This window comes from Adiantum capillus-veneris, chromosome 19 (genome assembly GCF_014529385.1).
Source record: "Adiantum capillus-veneris isolate H3 chromosome 19, ASM1452938v2, whole genome shotgun sequence".
Classification (NCBI taxonomy): domain Eukaryota; kingdom Viridiplantae; phylum Streptophyta; class Polypodiopsida; order Polypodiales; family Pteridaceae; genus Adiantum; species Adiantum capillus-veneris.
The window spans coordinates 6,009,316-6,019,261 of record NC_140949.1 but is presented as its reverse complement, the minus strand read 5'-3'; positions in this window follow the sequence as shown (position 1 = coordinate 6,019,261).

Sequence of the window (9,946 nt, the reverse complement as noted above, 5' to 3'; positions counted from 1 at the left end):
ATCATTTTGTCTTGCAAGTTCATAATTGTCTGAATCATTAAATGAACAATCTCGAGACACATGGTCAGACTCAAAACAGTTGAAGCAAAGGTGATCTCTTATTGCCCTCCTACGCAATATGGCTTCTCGAGTCTGAGGATATGAAGATCTAGAGTCATCCTCTGGTCGAGTTCTTTTATTACCATTTGATATTTCAAGCTCAATCGATTTGCCCGCATCAAGAACATCTGCAAAATTAGTAAGGCGTAAGCTCTAAAGTCTAGTCTTCAAAGGATTATGTAGGTCTGACACAAATCGTACTTCTTGAGTCACTCCGACTAGAGCATATTTGACAAGGGTCAAGAAATGTTGACAATATGATTCCAGATCTCTGGTTCCCCGAGTACAATCAAGAAACTCATTCATATAGTCTGAATGATATACTCTTTTCGAATAATTCTTCTTTAATTGAGTCTTGAGATAATCCCAATTTGTTGCATTAGGGTTGAGATTATTCTCAGTACAATGGTCTCTCCACCAATGCTTGGCCATCTTTTTAAGTTTGAACTTAGAAATGATACGTTGTTCTCTGCGGATGAATGAGCTAAATCAATGTAATCATCCATGCGCTCAATCCAGTTCTCAAGACCTTGCCTACATCTTTGCCTTCTCCGCTAAAGTTCCCAGGTTGTGACTTTCAAAGCGTAGCATCGATGTCACGATCAATGATAGTCTGTTGAGGTGCAATAGGGACATTGGCATTAGCAAGCACTCCATTTCCTCTAGGAGGCATGATTGATTACTGCATCATGTCAAATCCAAAACCTTATTAATAATATATTACATTAATCTTCTCACATTATAAGTCAAGAAGGGTGGGCGGGAGGGAAAAAAATTTAACCATAATTTTCTAAGAAATGGGGAGTCATTTACACCTAATTGAAAGACAAGATCTAGTTACGAGACGTCAGAAGTCAATTATACTATCGTCAAAACCTTCTAACCTTTTTCTAACATAGCTAGAAGTCACCTCAAGGATCATTACTAACTACAAAACAACATTCAAAGAATTTCTTAATACAATTGTAGAACACTTCAACCACTTCATCATTTTTCAAGACCACATAATCTCATACAAGAAGACAAGTCAAGCAAATATTGCCAATCAATGCCACTCATAGATGCATCATTGATATAATATCCTTTACCAAACAACATGCATGAATGCGTGCATGATGCATAACTAAGCGAACTAGTATCAGGCTTTAAGCTATCTCCATAACCTTAAGCTTAGGCTCTGATACCAAGTGAGAGATATCCCTCCCCAGGGGTCTATGCACAAAATATATAGTTTACATCTTCATACCATAACCTTAAGCTTAGGCTCTGATACTAAGTGAGAGATACCCCTCCCCTGGGTCTATGCACAAAATATACAATTTACACCTTTATACAATTTTCAATATACATCAGAGTGCAAAAGCATTAGGGAGGAGTTCTCAGCGCCCAACCTAGCATGGAGTTTAGGCCATGAGTTGGACGGCATCCAGAGGCACCTAGCAATTAGTGCTACCCCTAAATGGGTGTTATGAATGAAAGTATACTCAAGAAAAAATAACATTGTAGAGGGTGAATATATGTGTACACCGCATTGTGGGAAGAGAGAGAGAGAGAGAGAGAGAGAGAGAGAGAGAATATAGTGGAGGGTGAAATAGAGTGCACAGAGACATGAGAGAATGACAATAGAGAATCTTTAAATGCCCCATCTAAATGAAACTCTTTGGTGGTCATTTTTAAATCTGAGACTAAAAATAATATTTCTATGTTTAGGTTCTCCTAAAAAGCACGTTGTTTTTTGAAAATGCCGAAAAGCACAAAAAGCTAAAAATAGTGCGTAAAAAGCCAAATGTTCTAAAACTGAACCATGAGTTCTCCTTGCCCACTAGAATAAGAAAGCAGACTCGCTTTTCACTAAAAAGCACTATAAATCATGAAAAACGCTCGAAAAGCAAATTTTTACAAAATTGAACCATACCTTCCTCCAAACTCGTATGTTAGGGACATGGCCCTGCTTTTTGCAAAAAATCACCTAAAAGCATAAAAAGCATGAAAAAGGTAAAAATCGCCGATTTTTTCAAAACTGAACCAAACGTCTGTCTGACCTATTGGAACATGGAAACGACCTTGCTTTTCACTTTAGAACCTTATAATACTGACAAGCAAGCATTCTAAACCGAAATTTGACGAAATAGATATTGAAAACATTTTTTATTATTTTTTAAAAGAGACCCAAAAATTTGGGGGTCTTACATTGTTTACCATGAGGCAACGCATGTTGCGACTAGGTTCATGTTTGGATCAGATTGTCAGACTCGATCACAAATTATGGTGGGTTTGTTTACTGATGAGAAATGATATCAAGTTAAGGCTTAATCTTTGCCGATGAGTTATGTTAGCATGTTTGTACTAGACTTTCTTTGTTTTTAAAAAAAAACAAGTGATTACCTATCATGATGCTCCTGTTAAGTATGGAGCCTGATTACCCCTGATCAAGCTGCTCTAATTCTCTCATTAGACAATGTGTTTAACTCCTCAATAGTAGACTCTAGGGATTCATTCCATGTGACACCACACAAGCAACATTTCCAAGATTACGCCAAAGGTAATTTTGGGTATGTATACTTGGGAGATGATGAAGCTTGTGAAATTATCGGCAAAGGTACAATTTGTGTCAAAACTGTTAATAAAAATGAATGGAAGCTCAAAGATGTTAGGCATGTTCCTTCTCTTTGCAAAAAGTTGATCTCTACAAGACAATTGGACGATGAAGGTAACAACATTGCATTTGAAAACAAATGGTGGAAGATCTCAAAGGGATCTTTGGTTGTTGCCAAGGGAGAAAAGGTTGGCACACTTTACTTGTGTACTGTCAGCACTAATCTTTAACTTGTGCAGCAGCTACAGAAATCGGCAGTGCAGTGTGGCACTATCGACTTGGGCATATGAGTGCAAAAGGAATACAAATCCTTCAATCAAAGAAGCTTCTACTAGGTTTGAAAGAAGTGGACTTAGAGTTCTCTGAAGATTGTGTTTACGGTGAACAAAAGAGGGTAGAATTTCAAAATGCAAGAAATGAAAGAAAATATAAAAAACTTGAATTGGTTCATTCTGATGCTTGGGGTCTTGCAAGTACACCATCCCTTGGTGGCTTGTTGTACTATGTAACATTCACAGATGATGCAAAAGGAAAACATGGGTTTATGTAATGGAGAATAAATTCGATGTGTTTTCTATATTTCAAAGATGGAAAGCCTAGGGCGGAAGAAGTAAGTACGTATGTGTACTCAATCAACCAGCCATCCTCAACAACATTGGATGGGGAGTTTCAGAAGAGGCATGGATAGGTAAACCGGTGAATTATGCATTGCTCAAAGTATTTGGGTGCGCACATAGATAGAAGCATGAGGTCAAAGCTAGATACAAAGTCTAAAGAGTGTTTCTTCATTGGCTATAGAGAACCAGACTTTGAGTATCACCTTTGGAATCCTAAAGATGGTAAAGTCTTCAGAAGTAGAGATATAAGTTTTCAACAAACAAAAATATGTATAAAGATTACTTGAAAAGAAAACAAACAAAAGATACAGGTGATTAGTACACGGAGCTTGAGGGTGGTGAAGACTCAAGGAGTGCAAGTGGTGACAATGTGCAACAACGCCAACCAAATGAAGAGCCTCAATCTATGTCTCAAAGATCTACGAGAGCAAGTAGACCTCCAGTAAAGTTCGTTCCTTCCTTCAACCATCTCTTGGTCTCAAATTTTGGAGAGTCGAAATCATACGAAGAAGCTATGCAGCACGAATCCAAAGAAGAATGGATGAAGAGCACACAAGTGGAGATGGGCTCATTACATCTCAACCAAACATGGGAGTTGGTTGAGTTACCTAAAGGTAAGCGGGCATTGCAAAACAAATAGGTGTACAAGCTGAGAAGGAAGAAGAAGGTGGGAAGAAGGGTACAAGTCCAAGCTTATGGTAAAAGGGTTTTCTCAAAAGAAAGGTATTGATTTCAATCAAATATTTTCTCCTATTGTAAAAATTACTCAATTAGACTTATCTTAATCCTTGTGGTTTCTCATGACTTAAATCTTGAGCAAATGGATGTAGATACGACATTTCCTCATGGTGACTTGGAGGAGAAAATTTACATGCTTCAACCAAAGGGGTATGAAGTAAAGGTTAAGGAGAAAATGATTTACAGATTAAAGAAGAACTTATATGGTCTCAAGCAAGCATCAAGATAGTGGTACTTGAAGTTCGATCGATGGATGTTGGATCATGCATTAAAAGATGCAACTCAGATCATTGCATCTACACGAAGAATTTGGGAGATTTGAAGTTCATCATCCTAATGTTGTATGTCGATGATCACATGTTGATTGCAATTGATAACATGCAGGATATCAAATACTTAAAAGAGGAGCTATCCAAATCTTTTTCAATGAAAGATTTAAGTGTTGCAAAGCGGATACTTGGTTCAAGGGACATGATGAAGAAGACAGTAAAGCGATCTCAAGAGGATGACATCAAGAAGGTACTCGAAAGGTTTGCAGTGCAAGATGCAAAATTAATTTCTATACCTTTGGCTAGTCACTTTAAACTAACCAAGGATATGTGTCCAAAGACACAAGAGGAAATAGCCTATATATCTAAAGTTCCATATGTTGCAGCGATAGGTTCACTAATGTATGCTATGGTCTGGACAAGGCTAGACATTGCACAGGTAGTGGGAGTTGTGAGTAGATTCATGGACAATCAAGGTAAAGAGAACCGGCAAGCTTTGAAGTGGATACTTAGGTATCTAAAATGGACAACAACAAATGATTTGTATTTTGGAGGCATTGATATTTTCTTTCAAGGGTATGCTGATGCAAATATGGTAGGTGACAAAGATACTCAAAGGAGCACTACTGGCTATGTCTTCAAAATTGGAGGCACAACAGTAATTTGGACTTCAAAGCTACCGAAAGTGGTCTCACTTTCTACCATGGAATCAGAGTATGTAGCAATGGATGGAGGCAAGCAAAGAAACTATGTGACTTCTTTCACTCAAGAACAAAGCACATTGAGGTGAGATATCACTTCATACGTACTCTTTTGGAAGAGGGACAACTAAAGCTAGGAAAGGTGCACATAAGTGAAAATATTGCAGACATGTTCACAAAGGTAGTCAACAAGGAGAAGTTGAGCTTTTGCTTATCTTCAAGCGGAATTTAAGAATAAGAAGCCAGGATGGAAAGCAGTCACAGGTTTCGGGTGGAGATTAGTCTTCAAGTGGGAGATTGTTAAGTATGGAGCGTGATTTACCCCTTGTAACTTTTAGTTTTAAAAACACACATTTGTAAGGCCCCCATTATGAGGAGAAGCCATCGTATGTAATTAATAGCACTGGCCAGAATATTCCCTTTTGGTCAAAATATTATGGTCGGAAAGTGACCAAAAAGTGGTCAAAAAAGGTCGATCAGTTGGCCGGTAGTTAATGGCCGGTGGCTGATTTCTAGGCGGATTTCTCTTCTCAAGGGCGACCACACATGGACACGTGAGAGAGTCCACCTTGGACTTGTCTACACAAGGGAGGCTACATACGACTGCCTCTAATGAGAGAGGGCAGCCCTTTTGGCCTATAAAAGGAGGCCTTTTCTACACACAAAACACATTGTTGTGAAGTTGATGAAACAAGGTGTGTGTGAGGTGGTGAGAGTGAAGCAAGGTGGGAGGGAGCTCCATTAAGGCTATAGTCCCTTTGTAACCTACTTCTAGTTTGAAGTACTAAAGCCATTGAGTGGCTGTTTTCCTGTTAAGTAGCCCACGTTGTGTTAAGTATGGAGCATGATTTACCCCTTGTAATTTTTAGTATTAAAAATGCACATTTGTAAGGCCCCTGTTATGAGAGAAGCCATCCAGCGTGAAGAAAAATCACTCGTTGAAAAACCAAAAATTCACGGCCAGTCTCATCGAAATATTATGGCCGAACAACAGCCGAAAAGTGGTTGGAAAATGGTTGGTTCGTTGGCCGGTGGCCGATAGTCAATGGTTGGTGGCCGATGGTCGAAAGTCAATGGCCACTGGCCGGTGGGCGAATTCAATGGTCGGTGGCCGATTTCAAGGCGGACTTGTCTTCTTAAGGGCAGCCACACATGGGTGCATTGGAGACTCCAGCTTGGACTTCAGCTTGGACTTGTCTACACAAGGGCGGCTACACATGGTTGCCTCCCATGAGAGAGGGCAAACCTTTTAGCCTATAAAAGGAGGCCTCTTCTACACACAAAATTTATTGTGGTGTATTGTGAAGTTGATGCAACAAGGTGTGTGTGAGCTGGTGAGAGTGAAGCAAGGCGGGAGCTCTATTAAGGGTATAATCCCTTTGTAATCTACTTCTTGTTTGAAGTACTAAAGCCATTGAGTGGTTGCTTTCCTATGGATGTAGCCCACATTGGGTGAACCACGTATGTCATGTGCTCTCTCTCTCTCTCTCTCTCTCTCTCTCTCTCTCTCTCTCTCTCTCTCTCTCTCTCTCTCTCTCTCTCTCTACTCTATAATCTCTCATGTGTGAAATTATTTCTCTCCATTAAGTAAACTACTCTAATAGCTACGCCCTATTTCCTAACAGCTCCCTTAGCAGATGCATGTCATTCCATGAAGTAGTTGCTTGAGAGTGAGGCCATGCCTACATGCTATTGATGGACATCATCATATGTCTTGCATGCACCTTTTGCATATAATCCATGATAAGAAGTTCCCACCACTGCATATATACCATCCTCAACTGGTATATTTTGAGTAGAAGGTTACAACTATGGGTAATTTCTACATAACTTCAATAGAAGAAACATTAGAAGCAAACAAGATCTTACCTCATCCGTGACAAAGTAGCTGATGTTATAACAAAAGCATAAACAAAATTTGATGGAATTTATTGCCACCTTACGAGCATGCCATGCATGTAATTTTTTTTTAAAAAAATGCCCTTGAATTCAGTGACGGTCTCAACAGTTTGAGTTGATGTCATACATGCCTTGCAAAAATTGTACTACTGTCATGGATACATCATAGTTCGACATTGCCAAACGTAAAATGTGAGCATATATCCATATTGCCAATTTTCCAAACTTGTGTGTCATTTCCCTTAATCCTAAGTCAAAGGATAATATTTTGGCACAAAATAGAAGCCATTAAGTCTATCAAAGCACTTTCGTTTACACAACAGGGAAATCTTTTCCAAATGAAAGGTTAAAACATAGAAAGACAAGAAGAACTTGAAAACTGTCTAACCTTGTCACCCCCCTGTGGCCAGTTGTCTTGAAAGTCAGAAGTAAGCTCTCTCTTGAGAATGAAGTGTAGTTCAATTTTGTTATATAGGCTTGAATATGGCTCATAGCCATGTATATTGAGACACGTCTCCACCCAACCATGCCATATATAGGCCCTTGGCCTGCTAAATATAGGCCCCTTGTATCTCATGTGTGTCGTAACCCTTCGCCTGGTCTGTCTTACCTTAGACTTGACAAAAGATTTCAACAAACACCTTTGAATGGTTTTGGCTTGTGAGCATTCTAGCCTCTCTTGCTTCCTCCACTCCAAATCCTGAGTGATCTGAGATGCAAGCACCCTCTGCTGCTCTTGCCACTCATCCTCTTCTTTGGCCTTTCCCTTAGCCTTCCAGACAAACCTTTGTTTCTCCCACTTCTAAGACTCTTCACTTTGCTTCACTTGACCGGATGGCTCATCATATGATTTTGCTTCTAAACCTCTTCACTTTGCTTCACTTGATTGGATGGCTCATCAATGAAAATGCCAATGCTCCTAGTGATCACACACAATGGAACTGGCTCTACCACCTTCCCCTTGACCACTTCAACTTTTAGATTCTTTGGACAATGTGCTACAAAGCGTTCATATTTTCCAAAGGTATAGAAACTCAATTTATGTTTGGTAAAGTCAGTTCTACCTCTACCTCTACCAAATTTTTTTTGATAGCGTCCTCTTCCAACCATATTGTTTTTCAGTAAGAAATCCTTCTTCAATAGCTTACTATACATTATGAGCTTGTAGGATGTGTAACAATAGTACCATTTCCTTGTTACATCCTTCAGAGTTTGTGGAAGATACTATGCCTAGTCATCTTCATGACCTTTAGAACAACATATTGCTCAAAGGATTGTATATGGTCATCTAGATCATCTCTTTGATTGCCTTTGAGAGTGGCAAACACAATTTTAAGATCATCAAATCGTTCATCGTGTCTAGACCTATGATGATCTCATTCTTTTCCCAGTGTTGGAATTTATTATTGTGATTTGGTATGTCTATGCTTGTCATGATGGTCTGTGTCTACTTCCAATCTCTCATTGTAGTCATCATCAGTCTCTGCAATTGTGTGAGGTTCCTTCCCTCAACTAGATTTTGCATGTGATCTTGCTCATTTACTATGCTTGCTAGCATCACTAACATCAATATGAACTTTTTCTTTTCCTCTAAATGATAATATCCATGTGAATGAGAGCATCTCTTAAATCACTTTGAATGTTGTCTTCTTGAACGTATTGAGTGTCGAGACTCGATGCTCCTCACACCCTCTTCTCCCTGAATTGGCATTGGTGTCGTCATTCTCAGAGTGTGGTTGTTCATTAGAGCCCTACTTTGATTCCTTAGCTAATGTGTTTATATGGTCCTAATCCTCAACAAACATTGTAGTAGCTCTCATTTTTCCTCACTATTGGAGGACATAGAGGCATTGTGAATAGCAGATTGACTTTGAATTTTAAGTAGGAGACTGGTTCCTGTCAAGAGCTTTAGCTCACCAATAAATCATATTTTCATGAGTCCTTGTATTAGACGTCTGGTAAAACCTAGAGTAATTACAACAAGACAAGCAATCAAAGGTCAGTGAATTTATGAGATCCAAGAATAGATAGGGTTTTTGGATAAGGCTTAGGTCCTAGTGATATACCAAATGCAAGTGTGTTAGTAGGACTGAATGGCTAGGCATGTCAAGTGTGCATTGGAGAGCACAAGGACGAGGTGCCAATATTAGCCATGGACTACAACAAGTAGTTAGGAGTCCGCTCAAGAGTGCTTATAAAAAGGGAAAGCTGTAAAAGTGGAACAGGAACACCAAGTGATAATTGCAAGATGCTCCAATGGAGCCTCAAGGGCAAGGTCTCATGGATTATTCTAGCAAAGGATTCTTCTAGAAGAGCAATGGGATTTTCCCTATATAAGGTTGGGTGGAGAGTTAGACACACTCAACTCTTTTTTCATTCCCTTTATCATGTTTTTTCTCTACAAGCTAGGGGAGTTTGCAATTTTACTACCATCGTCCTTGTGAGATAAGTACGTCTCTCATTTGGTATCATAGCGGTGGCACCTTTGCTTGTGAGTAGTGGTCTACATTCATGAACCCAAGTGACATCCTCTATTACTTGTCCACGTGTGTGTGAGCAAAAGAAAGAAGTAGGTTTTGTTTGTTCTAAAAATTTGAATGGTTTCTTCTTACTTTTATTTGAGAGATTAGGAGGTGAGTAGGAACGATTCAATTGCATGATGTATCGTTTTAGGTAAGACACACAGTATATGTAAGAGCAAACATGTGGTTTGTGTGCATGTTGGTGAAGGTCACCATAGTTTCTCGATTTGCAATCCACGTAAGTGTGTGAGAGAATGATAGAGGGCTTTGTATGTGAGCATATCTAGACCTCCTTGGGGACAACTCAAATTTACAAGAATTGACACTTGCATCACTTTGAAGTTTTGTGGAGGTAATACTTGTATGTGGTACACATATAATAGGTATGTTGTTTGTGTGAACTTGGAATGGCTAGTTAAAGAAGCAAGGTCATAGACATATTGAGTAGCAAAAATCCTTTAGTAGAGAGTGAGAGCAGCCCAAAGGGGTTACCCCTAGAAACTTG